At 34.7% G+C, this 14,055-nt stretch overlaps 1 protein-coding gene across 6 annotated transcripts in view; it reads left to right on the top strand.

Annotated features, from left to right (window-relative positions):
- Positions 1-4,714: 4,714 nt before the first annotated feature.
- LOC118196321 (syntaxin-1B-like) overlaps positions 4,715-14,055 on the top strand; it is a 177,756-nt gene continuing 168,415 nt past the window's right edge. The window contains exons 1-2 of one of the 6 annotated variants that reach the window (XM_085819082.1): positions 4,715-5,190; positions 10,529-10,596. The gene's annotated coding sequence lies outside the window, so the exon portion shown is untranslated. The remainder of the gene's footprint in view (positions 5,191-10,528; positions 10,597-14,055) is intronic. The other 5 variants (XM_085819085.1, XM_085819081.1, XM_085819084.1 and 2 more) reach the window with 5 other exon arrangements.

The raw sequence follows: 14,055 nt of genomic DNA, 5'->3' as shown, positions 1-14,055 counted from the left end.
AACTCTAAGAAGTTGGTGGCAAGTGCTATGATGATTACGAAAACCGAATTGATCTTCTGTGAGAAAATTCATGGAAGGGTGAATTTTTTGGATATGGAAAAGTAGGATTTTCTCAGTAACTTTAGACAGGTGGCTAAGTAAACTGATAGGGCGATAGTTCTGTGGGAGAGCTGGATTTTGTTGCGGTTTAGCAAAAACAATTATTATAGCTTGCTTCCATGAGTTAGGAAAATGAGCGAATTTTATAATGTTGTTTATTATCTTAGTTAGGCAGGTAAGAGCGTTGATCGGAAGATGCTTCAGTGCTTTGGTCGAGATGCCATCATGCCCTGGGGCTTTCTTCGTTTGTAAGGCGCTGATGGTGTTGGCAACGATTGTTGGGGTAGTCAGGAAAGTGAAATTCTACGGAGCAGGGGTATTATTGACCACCTGGTTAACCCGTTCAATATGGTTATTGTCGTACGGAGTGGGATTAAGAGTGAATGTATCTTCCATATAGTCCGCAAAAGATTAAGCTTTGCTTTCTTCTGTATATGAAGTTCCACTAGATCCATGGATAGGTGGAATAAGATTATAAGGTTTCTTGAATTTACGGGAAATGTCAATTAGGGAATTGTCCTCTATAGCTAGGTTATTTAGGAAATTGGTCCATTTTTAGTTTTTGAAGTTCTTGATTCTTCTGTTGATTTCTTTTTGCATAGAGTTTAGTTCGTGTTTGAGTTGTGGATCCCTGGTGGTTTGCCATCTTTTATGGATCCGGTTTTTCTCTTTAATCCCATTTTTTATATCGGCAGGCAGGGGAAGGAAAGGCTTGTTCACATAAAAAGTATTGGTGGCTTCCTTTAAAGCAGAATTGATGCTGTTGGTAAATTTTGTGACTTCGTGTTCTAAATCTTCTGTATTGTTGATGCATGGGTTACCTTGTATGGAGTTATTTAGAATTTCAGAGTATTTGATCCAATTTGTAACTCCTATACTTCTGTCAAGTGAGGGGAGGTATTTATTAATGGGGATTTCAAATACAATGGGGTTGTGGTCGGAAGACAGGGCTGAAATTACAGAGATATTGCATCTGTTAGTAATGTTATTTGAGATGAAGAAGTCAATTGTGGTGGCGCTATTGTACCCGTAATGGATGGGCTCGTCTGGAGCATGAATGTTATAATTATTTGATTGAATGAGTTTAAATATGTCATTTCCTTTTTTGTTAGCAGGTCCTCGGTTCCAGCAGGGGTGTTTGGCGTTGAAGTCCCCTCCGACAATGGTAGAAGTATTAGAATTAAGGAGGTGAATCAATTCTTGTTCGCTGGGATTATTATTTGGTGGGATGTATATATTCGAAATTTTGAATTTTTTATGTTCTATTACAATTTCTATTGTGTTACTTTCGAAAGTGGTGCTGGGATTAGGAATCTGAGCGTGTTTTATGCTCCTATTAACAAATGTGATGATGCCATCGCCTCTTCCTGTTTCACGATCCGTACGGTAGGTGTTATAATTAGCATAAAGTACTTTGAGTGCTGCTATAAGGTGAGTCTCTTGTATGAGTATTACTTCAGGTTTAATTTCAATAATGAGATTGGATAATTTATCTTTTTTATGGTAAAGACCGTTAGCGTTCCAAGAAAGGATTTTTATGTTGAATCTGTTCTTGAATTTATTAGCATTAAAGATTATTTCCTATTTTTTCAATAATTTCGACTACTGCGATTATTTTATCAAGAGGTGATTTCTTGGTTTTAATGTTTTTGAGTCCTTGTATCACTATTGTCCAGATTGTTTTTAGCGAAGAGAAGTCAAAGAGGTCTGACAGGGAGGATTCTGTGGTGTTGGTAGTTTCTTCTCTTAGAATTTCGTTTTGAATGGAGGTTTGAGCGATATTTTCGTTACTGTTTGATGTCAGCGGAGGAAAGTCTTGTCTTCTGTTAGTCCAGGGATTGGTTGCTGGTGGAGGACTGGGCTGGAACTGAACTTGTTTGTTTTTTGGTCTGGCCGGGCAATTTGAGAAGTTGGCTGGGTGAGGACCTTTGCAGTGATAACATATGGCTAGCTGGTCGCGGCTACGGGTGCATTCTATAGGTTTGTGATTGCCTCCGCAACGGACGCATACCCAGTCTCTGGCAGGTCAAGTCATAGGTCATAACTCCAGTCTCAAGCAGGGAACTGTGAAAAAATCCCTGGCGTCTATAGCATTGTGGAGGGCCAGGTTTCTTGCGTAATGTTTCTATTGTTACGTTCATATAACCTATGCGTTTGATTTTGAACATTTCCTTATTTTCTTTTGATTTTGGTATATGTACTAAGAAAAGCGGCATTGGTTTATTTTCTTTTCTGTTTCTTAATAGTGTAATAAAGTTAACCTTAAATCCTTTGTCAAGAAGTTCTTGAGTGATGGTTTGGGGATCTGTGGTGATGGGTAAGCTTCTTATTATGACTTTTAAAACTTTATCTTCGGGCAATAAGTAGGTGTGGGCTTTAAGCTTTGTTTCTTCGACTATTTTGCGAATGAATCGATGTGAGTCAGAGTCTGCAGGCTGTATTTCAAGGCGGCGACCTTTTAAGGTGCCAGTTATCTCTTTTCTGGTTTGCTTGTTTAAGTTTTTTAAGAATTCATCCGCTTTTGGTACGTCATCTACAACAATAATTGGCACTTTATCAATTCTGCTTGTTTTGGGGCTGGAGTTTGGTTTTCTATTTGCGGGAATGGTGTCACTTTTGTTTGGTTGGTCTTTTGGGGGTGGTAGTGAGCTGTGTGGCTGATTCATCTTCGTTGTCCAAATGCATGTCGTCTATTTGGTTCTCTAATTGTTTATATCGATTGCTGGTTTTGAGAGAAGGCTCCTCATCGGAGTCAGAATCCGTTTGTTTATGGCGCAATTTTCTTTTTCTTTGTTCTTTGAAAGCACTAGTGGATTGAAGTATGTCGCAGTAGTTTTTGATCTCTTCAAATTGTTTAGCGAGCTTTTCGTTAGAGGTTTGTAATTCGTTTATTTTTGCTTTGGCCATCTCGTTTTCCTGCGTACGCAGTTGATTGATGGTGATATCTTACGTAAGGCGTTACGTTTGAACAATGGCTAGCTCAGAAGGGATTCGTAAATCATCTACCCGATGAATTAACAGCTATCTTGTCATAAATGGAGTACTTCATTTAAACTTAAGCAAAAAGATTTATTTACACATAAAGACAAGTTAAAAGAATATAAAATATTTATCTTGCTACAATATCTATCTAGCCACATCATGCAAACATCGTGCTTAACTAACTAAACCAGAACTGTTCCTTTTTCTCTGGCGTCCCATGACGTCAGTCTCTATCTGGCTTTTTATTCGCTGGCGTAGTGATGCCATTCCCAACAGATGGCTTTTTCAAGGAGAAAGTTTAGTTCTTTTTGATCACTAGCGGACATAATCACATTTGGGTCGTTACGGATATCTTGGATATCTTCCACCAAGGATCTGGTAGTTTTGACGTCATTGGATAACGTAATTTTGTGACTTAATATTTGGAGAACGTTGGGTTCATCATTGAGATGTCTCATGTGAGGATTTTCGAAGTTTGGAGGTGAATTTTCCATGTTTATGTTATTATTAGTTACAGTTGTGTCATATTGATTAATCATGTGAGGCAAATAAGTTGGAAAAAGGCCTTACTAAAGGCCGTACCCGAAGGTACCCTTATCAGCACGGTGAATAAAGAAAATCAGAAGAAAGAATAAAATACGACCTGTTTTATCCAGCGAAGGTTGCAGCAGTGCAGTTAAGGCGACGCTTTTGCGAGGCGAAAGCCAAAGAAGAAACAACCTAGATCCCGTGAGGCGATATAGATCATTCCGGATTATGGGTGTCCGAATTAACGACTTTTGACTGTATAAGGTTTTTTTTAGTTTGTGAGCAGTTCAAGTGTTTCAGTGTTTTTACCTTTTTTTCACAGTGGAAGGCAGTTTACCTTTTGTTATTTTGACAATTCGATACAAAATTTTACCTCTTTACCGAACCCTCTTTTTGATGATAATTATTTAATCTTTGATTATGTGGGGATAAAGGCATTAAGCCCATGAGCCTCGTAATTGAACCCTTCCTTGATCCTTGATCTACAGCTTCTTTCTCAAGCTACTTAATTATTTATCAATTCAGTTTCTCCTCAGATTCAGATCTGGCCCTGTCTCTTTAAATCTAACTTCCCTAACGAGTTCCTCTACCTCTCCCTCGCCCGATCCGAATCACTTGCGACCTGGATCAAAGCCAACTAGATATCTACTAGTTGGCCTTGCCTGGATAACCTTTTGCGAGTGGTTCCTTTCTCGTGTTGTTACACCACATGACTACTGATCAAGGAAATAGAATCTTTCCAAAATTCATGATGTAACCCTTTAAAATCAATTCTGGCCCTTTTTCGTTATTAAAATTATTAAATTAAGTCCTTCAGTGTTTTTATCTTTTTGCACTGTGGACAGCAGTTTACCATTTGTTTATTTTTAATAATTCGACACTAAATTTACCTCTTTGCGATACGCTTTTTTTGGCGATAATAATTAATCTTTGATAATGTGGTGATAAAGCCATTAAGCCTAGGAACCTCCTAATTGAAACCTTCCTTGGTCCTTGGTCAGCTTCTTTCTCTAGTATCTAAAATAAAAGCTGCGTATATAGAAATTGGGGGTTGAGTTTAACATTCCTAATGTTGTACAAGTGAAACAAATATTTATTTATGAAGAATTTTTCCTGTTCAAAATAAAAATCAAGCGAGTTGTGATTTTCCCTCCTGTCATATCAATGCAGCAGTTTTCTCGGCCAATACTAAAAAGTGGATTGGTGTCATCTTCTCCAGTCAGCTCTTTGCTAAATTCAATCAACGTACCACGACTGCAAACCTCTAAATTATCACATAAATACATACAGACATTGAGGTGTATTCTTTTTATTCTCATTTCCATGACAAGGTCTTTGCCACCGTGATATATTCAGTACCTGTGTTGCAAAATGATATATCTGGCAACTTTAAGATGGAACGAAGTTTGAATGGCTGGTTTATTTACTCAAATTTAAATGGATATTACTGTTTCGTAAAGAATTTTGTTACGAAGTGTCATATTGTATCACTCACAAATGAAAATAATAGAATTTCAGCAAGAAAAAAACTGAACTTATAAATAATAAGTCATATAAGAACTTTAAAAGTAAAATAAGAAGGTTAGTAATAACATTTTTAAATTTATCTACCAAAGTCTAATCTGGACTTACGAATTCGAATTTAACGATTTTCTTTATGTAATGAATATTTTTTTTTTTTTTTTTTTTTTTTTTTTTTTTTTTTTTTACGTTTTGTAAACGAAACTGGCGAAAGTTAAAGAAGATGAAAGTTTTAATTTACATTTTATCCCCATTAAATAAATGATCCAAGTTTCTATTTTCAAATATTTGAAAGCATATATCTTTTTTTTAAGTTAGCTAATTTAGAACTATAAATTGCGTGTGAGCCCTGTTCATATGCAAGTTAGAATTCGCTTTAACTATTCTTATTTGACAAATTGGGATTTTCTAAACATGAAAGTTGTGACTTACCTTACTTGTCTGATAGTAACATCAGAACAAGCGTATGGAATTCATCAGGGCAAGGAGAACCTGTCATTGGTAAGAGTCTTGAGCATCATATAGGTGACAAAACGACTTCGCTCAGTTCCACCCCAATTTTGACGAAGAGCACCTGAGGGAGACGATCTAAGGGTCTCCCACCCCTCTTTCCCTACCACCAACCTCTCAAGAGGACTTTTGGCCCTCCATGTATTTAATGTGCTCCCATGCCGCTAAAACACTGTACATTTACAAACATCCATGTATTCTCCGGGATTCGAACTTGAGCCCGTCAGTATTGCAGAAGGCTCACCTAACCACAATACCATGTGGGCAGCTTTCATCCCACTGTGCAGGTATTGTCTGAGTGTGAAAATAATTTAGCATTTACAATAGCTCACGTTTGTTTGTAATCAAGCGACTGGAAACAAACACTAATCTGGGTATTTTTAAAATTAATTTGCGTACATATCGTACTAAATACTGAAATGCAGACTTCGAAATTCTTTCTAGCAGGCTGTTTATTCTATATTTTAAACTTTGCTTGTTGTAAAGTGAATATCATCAAAATAGTCATTGCAATAATTTTTTAAAAAGGGATTATCAATAACTCGCATAATAATAATAATTCGTGGGCTCCAGATTTTTTTTTAGATGTTTTGGTAGATGATGTGTTTGATCTTTACAATATGGTAACTGGTAGTTTGGCGACATTTTGGAGGCGATAAAGGTTACTACCTGGGACTTTGGTAATAATGTGAGCAGTACTCAGTTTTGATTATGCGTTATTTTGTGTGAGGGAAATGAGAGATCATGGGATATGTCATGTGATATTAATGGACGAATTACGGTTCTTTAATCGGAAAAGGGGGGAAATCGGGAAAAAATCTGGAAATTTTGTATTTGGCTTTATTCTGTGTTGTGTGAAACAGTGTTGGTTAATTTTTGGATCCCATGGCCGTAACTAAAGTGAATTCGAAATGGGTATTTAGTGGTATTGAAAAGGGTAGTAATAAATGTTTGTTTAAGGTTGTGCGAGATAGAAATAAAGATGTTTTATTAAGTTATTTATTTTACCTGGTACCTTGCTGTGAAATATAAGTATGATTTTAAAGATCCTGAAAGAGAAAGAAGAAAAGTTTATCGGACACGTAATCAAGATTCTGAAGAAGATTAGGTAAGTTAGTATTTTTAATTATTTGAGGATATTATTTTTATGCATTGTTCTAAATGTAAGGTGGAAAGAAATTTGGTATTATTGGGAAAATTGTTATTAGCAATGATTTAGTTTAAAGTAATTAGGATTGTAAGGTAATTTTTATTAATTTAATGTATGTGCTCATTTATATTTTAAGTAGTGTTTTTGAATTTAATTATATTTTAATGAAATGATAGTTATTTTGTGAATTTTATGTTTGTAGGAATTTGGTATACGTTTTAGTTGAAGTAAACGTGCATGGAAATAATTTAAATATCTGACACTAAGTATTTGTAATGGTTGCGGTATGAATTCGTTGGTGACGTTTATAATATAATAGATGATTTAGAGGTAAAAGTTTTTGGATATTTTATTTATTTTATATGTGGAAATGTTCATATTTGGAAAGGGTAAATACTTTTTCGCGATCAGGTAATTTCATATATGTTCTTTTTACCGGGTTTAAAGATTGAGAAAATTGTCATGTATTTTTGTGAAATTTTTCTAATTCATGAGAAAAAAGCAGTGTACATGGATATAGTGAAGAGTGTGCGCAATGCCATTTTTGTGCAATTCTGGGATGTTTTTTTAAGTAAAAATAAGTCGACGTGTACATGGTTTATGTGTATGTGTTATTTTGAAAAACGTGTAAAGTATTGTGCACTTTTTCCCAATTTTGCAGTGAATATTTGTCATGATTAAGCAGTTTTGTTTGATAAAATTTCTGGCATAAGTGTAATTCGGCTAGTAGATTGTTGGAAGAAGTGTTCAGTAGATAAAAAGAAAAGAAACATGTCTTTACTTCGAGAAGACAAAATGGCGGCGGGGAAAAAAAATAGAGGGTTGCTGTAGGAGAGTTGGTTGCTAAATTTTCGCCAAAAAATCGCCAAGTTACCATAATGTAAAGATCAACCGATGATGTTTCTTGATGTAATTTTTCTTTAAAATGAAAACATATCGCAAGAATTATCATCTGCATTTGGAAATTATTGCTGTTAAGCTAAATATTGTAATGTTTCTGTATCTCAAGCGAACAGGGCAGGATGCTACATAGTAACAATCAGTTCTGTTTGAAATTCAATAATTCATCTTTTCATTAAAGAGTATTCAAAATATGCAAAAAATTTATAATGTTCAATGGTTACAGTAAAGAGAAAGGTATCCCTTGTATTATTATGAAGTTGTTTCATTTATCGCTAACTGGTTTTTTATTGATGGTGGCCTGAGTAGTTGAGTACAGTGGTGTAGCGAGAGGACGGCAAGGGTTGTATGATGCCCCGGGCACCGCTCTCAGAGGGGCGCCAAATTGTCTCCAAACAATATTTTCCGGAAGATTTCAGTTTTTATTTTGATCGATTTCTGGAAAATAAATTTAAAATTAATAATTATTGCAATCTAATTAATTATTTATTTTCTCGATTTGTCTAATAAAATGTGTAATAAAATGTTTGCAGTACATCAACCAAATATCTTCGCATACAAAATCGGTTGATCTTTACATTATGGTAACTTGGCGTTTTTTTTTGGCGAAAATTTGGCGACCAACTCTCCTACAGCAACCCTCTATTTTTTTTTCCCTCCGCCATTTTGTCTTCACGAAGTAAAGACATGTTTCTTTTCTTTTTATCTACTGAACACTTCTTCCAACAATCTACTAGCCGAATTACACTTATGCTAGAAATTTTATCTAACAAAACTGCTTAATCATGACAAATATTCACTGCAAAATTGGGAAAAGTGCACAATACCATACTCCTTACGCGTTTTTCAAAATAACACATACGCATAAACCATGTACACGACGATTTATTTTTACTTAAAAAAACATCCCAGAATTGCACAAAAATGGCATTGCGCACACTCTTCACTATATCCATGGACACTGCTTTTTTCTCATAAATTAGAAAAATTTCACGAAAATACATGACAATTTTCTCAATCTTTAAACCCGGTAAAAAGAACATATATGAAATTACCTGATCGCGGAAAAGTATTTACCCTTTCCAAATATGAACATTTCCACATATAAAATAAATAAAATATCCAAAAACTTTTACCTCTAAATCATCTATTACATTATACATGTCACCAACGAATTCATACCGCAAGCATTACAAATACTTAGTATCAAATATTTAAATTATTTCCATGCACGTTTACTTCAACTTAAACGTATACCAAATTCCTACAAACATAAAATTCACAAAATAACTATCATTTAATTAAAATATCACTAAACCATGTACACGCCGACTTATTTTTACTTAAAAAAACATCCCAGAATTGCACAAAAATGCCATTGCGCACACTCTTCACTATATCCATGTACACTGCTTTTTTCTCATAAATTAGAAAAATTTCACGAAAATACATGACAATTTTCTCAATCTTTAAACCTGGTAAAAAGAACATGTATGTCAGATATTTATATTATTTCCATGCACGTTTACTTCAACTAAAACGTATACCAAATTCCTATAAACATAAAATTCACAAAATAACTATCATTTAATTAAAATATAATTAAATTCAAAAACACTACTTAAAATATAAATGAGCACATACACTAAATTAATACATACATAAATACCCATTTCGAATTCACTTTAGTTCCGGCCATGGGATCCAAAAATTCACGAACAATGTTTCACACAACACAGAATAAAGCCAAATACAAAATTTCTAGATTTTTTCCAGATTTCCCCCCTTTTCCGATTAAAGAACCGTAATTCGTTCATTAATATCACGACATATCCCATGATCTCTCATTTCCCTCACGCAAAATAATGTGTAATCGGAACTGAGTACTGCTCACATTATTACCAAAGTGCCAGGTAGTAACCTTTATCGCCTCCAAAATGTCGCCAAACTACCAGTTACCATATTGTAAAGATCAACCGCAAAATCTTCTGACCACTTTATTTCTCTAAAAATAGAGATATAGTTTTATTTTTTTTTAAAACTTAATGCACGTATAGCTTCCGCTTTTTGTTTTAAAACGATAACACAACATTGTTCCGAATTTCTCAAACATATCCAGTTTCCAAAAACCAATTCCATAATCTGGAAATGACGTTTTGGGAAACTTTTAAATCTTCCGCTAGAATGGATTGTGTTTGACTCTCCTGTAAACGACTGATGGCCTTCCTGGCTTCCGATTAGTCATCTTGGTACAACTCTAATATACGCCCTAATTTCACCAAATGTGGCGATATGTGTTCTGCGCTGGTTTTTGGCACGATTGCGTGTTCTATGGCAACCCTGTTGACGTTGAAAAATCTTTCGCTGGAGCTCGTTGGTTCGCCTCTGTGTCTGAGAAGATGGGAGAGAAAGATAAAATGGTAGTTGTTGAATTGAAGTTCGGCAAAAGGAAATATGATTGTGGCTTTCCTGTTGAGGGGTAGTGGGTATTTGGAAGTGTGGAAAGAGGGTCTGGGAGATTATTTTTAATGGCAGTGCATGATAGAAGTAGGGATTTGTGATTTTATTTATTTGTGAACTATAGTATAAATTTTCTGGATAGTGTGTCTGGCTGTCATGTAAATACGATAGTGATTACGTGGCAGCATGTTAAAGGCGGTATGAAATTTATATTTCTGCTATTCGAAAACGCATTAATTCATGGTAAGTGCATTTCATTTTATCCTTGTTCTTATTTTGTAGAATGTTATGTTCATTAGTTCTTTAGTATGAATTTCTGTCGTTATTGTTGTTTTTTTAAATAGTTTGAAATTTATTTTAGTTTATTTTGTTGTTTAGTGTCTAGACTGTACAATTCGTAGATGTTTTTTAAAGTTGAAACAGAACAACGGAACGCTGTGTACATGGTATTATATGAAATTTATTGTTGTTATGTTATTTTATTAAAGCGAGAAGTGCGTAGATCATAGATTCCTCTCTTGCCTAAATTGTGCAATTCGTAGAATTTTTTTTAAGTTTAAACAGGATGCTGTGTACATGATATTCTTTGAAATTTATTGTTGTTATGTTAATTTATTAAAGCGAGGTCTGCGTAGTTTGTAGATTCGTTTGTTGCCTACATTGTGCAATTCGTAGATGTTTTTTTAAGTTAAAACATGTCGCTGTGTACATGGATTCTTGTCAAATATTTTTGGTTAGAAACTTTACGTTTTTGCTATCTAAATTTTTAATTTTTGTTTCGGATTTTTAGCTGAATTGTGTGTTCAAAACGTAGTTTTTGCATGTGCGAAAACCGCGTTTTTGGAGACATTTTAGGCTAAAAGTTTAAAAGGTAGACAAAAAATTTAGATAGTAATATGGCAGCGTGGAGTTTCTCACAAAAAAATATTTGGCGAGAAATTTGGCGACTTGAGGGCGCATATCAGAGTAGTTCCATCATCTTGCTGAAACATCGTATATTCACTGCTCCAAAGCATTCAAAGCGTGTCAATTGTTTTTAATCTCCTTCTACAAAAGGAATGCTGTACGTTGCTCTTTACTCCTTATCTAAAACGCAGTTTTCATCATCACAGACTAAATTTGCACATTCCCAACTTCATAAACGTTATAATTTTCCTTTATAATCTCTTCTATTTCCTTTTGTTAAAAAGGTTGTCAATTATATGGTTATTTTATGCCATAATAATATCCCCTAATTGATTTGAGCAGGGAATGTGACTGCAAAATGTTACTCCGCAGTAGAAAAGACACTAAATCTAAAACTCTATTACAGATCTACGGAGAAAATGTTTTTCCAAACCTAAGATATGCATTTCAAGTATTCCTTAATATTTCATTATCAAATTCTAGCTATGAACTTTTGTTCAGAAAATTAAAATAAATTTTGACATATTTGTAATCAACTATGGGACAAGATTCCCTAAGTCATCTAGCATTTTTAAATGTGGAAAGAGAAAAATTTGAAATAATCGACTATGATGAAGTAATTGATAAATTTGCTTCATCCAATGGCAAGAAAAATGTGTACATAGTAATTAATTGTATTAATGTATTATTATATTATTATTAATAAATATATCTACTTATCTATAATATATATTAAACTTTTAATTATTTAAAAATTGTACCTTTTTAAAAACAATTATACAAATATGTAAAATAGATAATACCTTTTTAACTAATTCTAGATCATCGTATGTCTGCTTTCTCCGCCGACATTTCCGAATCCAATGCTAGTGTAGTTAGGTAGTGACTATTCTTAATAATATTGTTACAAAATGTACAGGCACAGTAAGACGGCTTCCCTGCAAAGCAGTTTAGGGTTGTCATAAAAAGGGTGAGGGAAGGCAGGGTTGCCACATTTGGCAAGAAATCGCCCAATTGGTGACAAAATTGGCGATATACCATGGACGGATGGAGAAGCTTCTGGAACAAATTCTTACCGGTTTAGCCCAGAATGTTCTCGAACACAAGCTGAAAGTTTGATAAACCCTGCTGGTCCGCAGACAGTTAGTGTGTCTCGTCAGTATCAAGTCAGTTATTCTGTGGGAGTTGATCGAGTTGACAGTCGGTCAGAGAGTGCCAAGTGGGTTGTCGAGTGCACCGAAAGAATATTTTAGTCTATTGCGGCTAGTGCATTGTCAAGAGAATGTGTTGTGCTCCAGGAACGACTGAACCGAAGAGTCGGGAGCCGTGCTCTGTATGTAGTCGAGTGCATCGCGAGCTGTAGCGTGGAGAGCCTCGAGAGTACGTGGAGTTCCGAGAACGACCGAGCAGAGTCGGAAACTGTACTCTGGTGCTTTGCAGTGAAGCTGTCTCCACCGTTATTGCCTGACATTGTTAAGGGTGTGCCGCTGATTGTTTCAGTGTGTTTTTAGTAGATCTTTGACAACTGTAAAAGTGTTTTGGAGCTGTCCTGATTAATATTGGTAAATAAAGTGTGTTTCGATATTCCATCAAGTGCTGTCATCGTTATTCACTCTAAATCTACACGAACCTCGTACAAACGTGAAGGAAGAAAATAATGGAACAATATATTTTAGAGTATTTTATGGCAGATTCACCATTTTATTATTATTTGCATTATTTTCTTATTCTGAATATGTTCTATACATAATATTACTGTTTTTTTTGGAGGGTGGTCGCTAAAAAGGTATTTTGCCCCAGGCGAAAGTTATGCTCGCTACGCCACTGATTGAGTGTTATGGAAATCCTATTATGACATAATCTATTGCATAATTGCTGTGAATTTGTAGGGGCTTGTCGTGTGTGTTGGTTAGGAAGTACTCTGCTTGTTTTCTGGGTTAGATGATAAAATAGCTGAATGTGGTAAGATTAATTTTAAGTTTCTGTACGATTTGAAAAGATCATTACTTGACTGGTTCGTAAATGAAGGTTTACTTAGTAGCCATTATTAAGTGCCCTGTTTATAGGAAGGTATGGTCAGACGATGCGGCGCTACAGAGGATATTTTCGACTCTTATTTTGTGAATTTATGTGGCGGCATCAGTATACAGATTCTAGTTCAAATAATTTTAGGAAGTTTTTGTTTCACTGAAGACGTATTAATTTGTAAATAAGGTAAGTGGATATTTCCTTTGTGTAGTGCAAAAATGAATTTCCTTCTTTATGTTATTTCATTTTTTGATTCAAAATGTAGTTTGTTGAGATTATATATATTTTTTTGTTGGCCGCTTCTTTGACTTTTTAAGTGAATATAATTTGATGTGTACATGGACAAAGGGAGTGCGCAATGCCTAGTTTGTGCAATTCTCTGTTGTTTTTTTTTTTAAGTGAAAATAAGTTGATGTGTACATGGATAAAGTCAAGGGAGGTCACAATGCTAAGTTTGTGCAATTCTGGGATTTTTTTTAAGTGAAAATAGGGTGATGTGTACATGAATACCAAGTTTGTGCAATTTTTTGTCTTCTTATTTTGGCTTTGTGTAGCAGCGCCAAAAATCGCTGCTACACTAAGAAAAAATAGCAAGACAAAGAATTGCAAAAACTCGGTATCCATGTACCACCCAAAATTGCCAATTTTTGCCAAGGGGTACCCGTAAATATACTTTTACCTATTCAACTATCTCTGAATGCAAATTTCATAGAACCATTGAAAATGCTAAGAAGTTTGAATCATATTTCAAGCTAACACCAAGGAATTGCACAGAATTCAATAGATTTAGAAGAACAGTTTGAAGTAAAGTTAACTCTGAAGCTTTTAAACGAATCATTTAGAGCATATAGATACAGTAAGTCATCAGCAAGAAGAAAATTCTTTATCAACAAGAAAACTAGAAAAACAATCCTGAAACAGTCTCTGATATTCAATTTAGAAGTAAGATCTGGAAAAGTCAACCTTCTTCA

This window comes from Stegodyphus dumicola, chromosome 6 (assembly GCF_044657685.1).
Source record: "Stegodyphus dumicola isolate Sdum_Otavi_A_Nest chromosome 6, ASM4465768v1".
In the NCBI taxonomy this organism is placed as follows: Eukaryota; Metazoa; Arthropoda; class Arachnida; order Araneae; family Eresidae; genus Stegodyphus; species Stegodyphus dumicola.
This window is presented reverse-complemented; position numbering and strand designations above follow the sequence as displayed.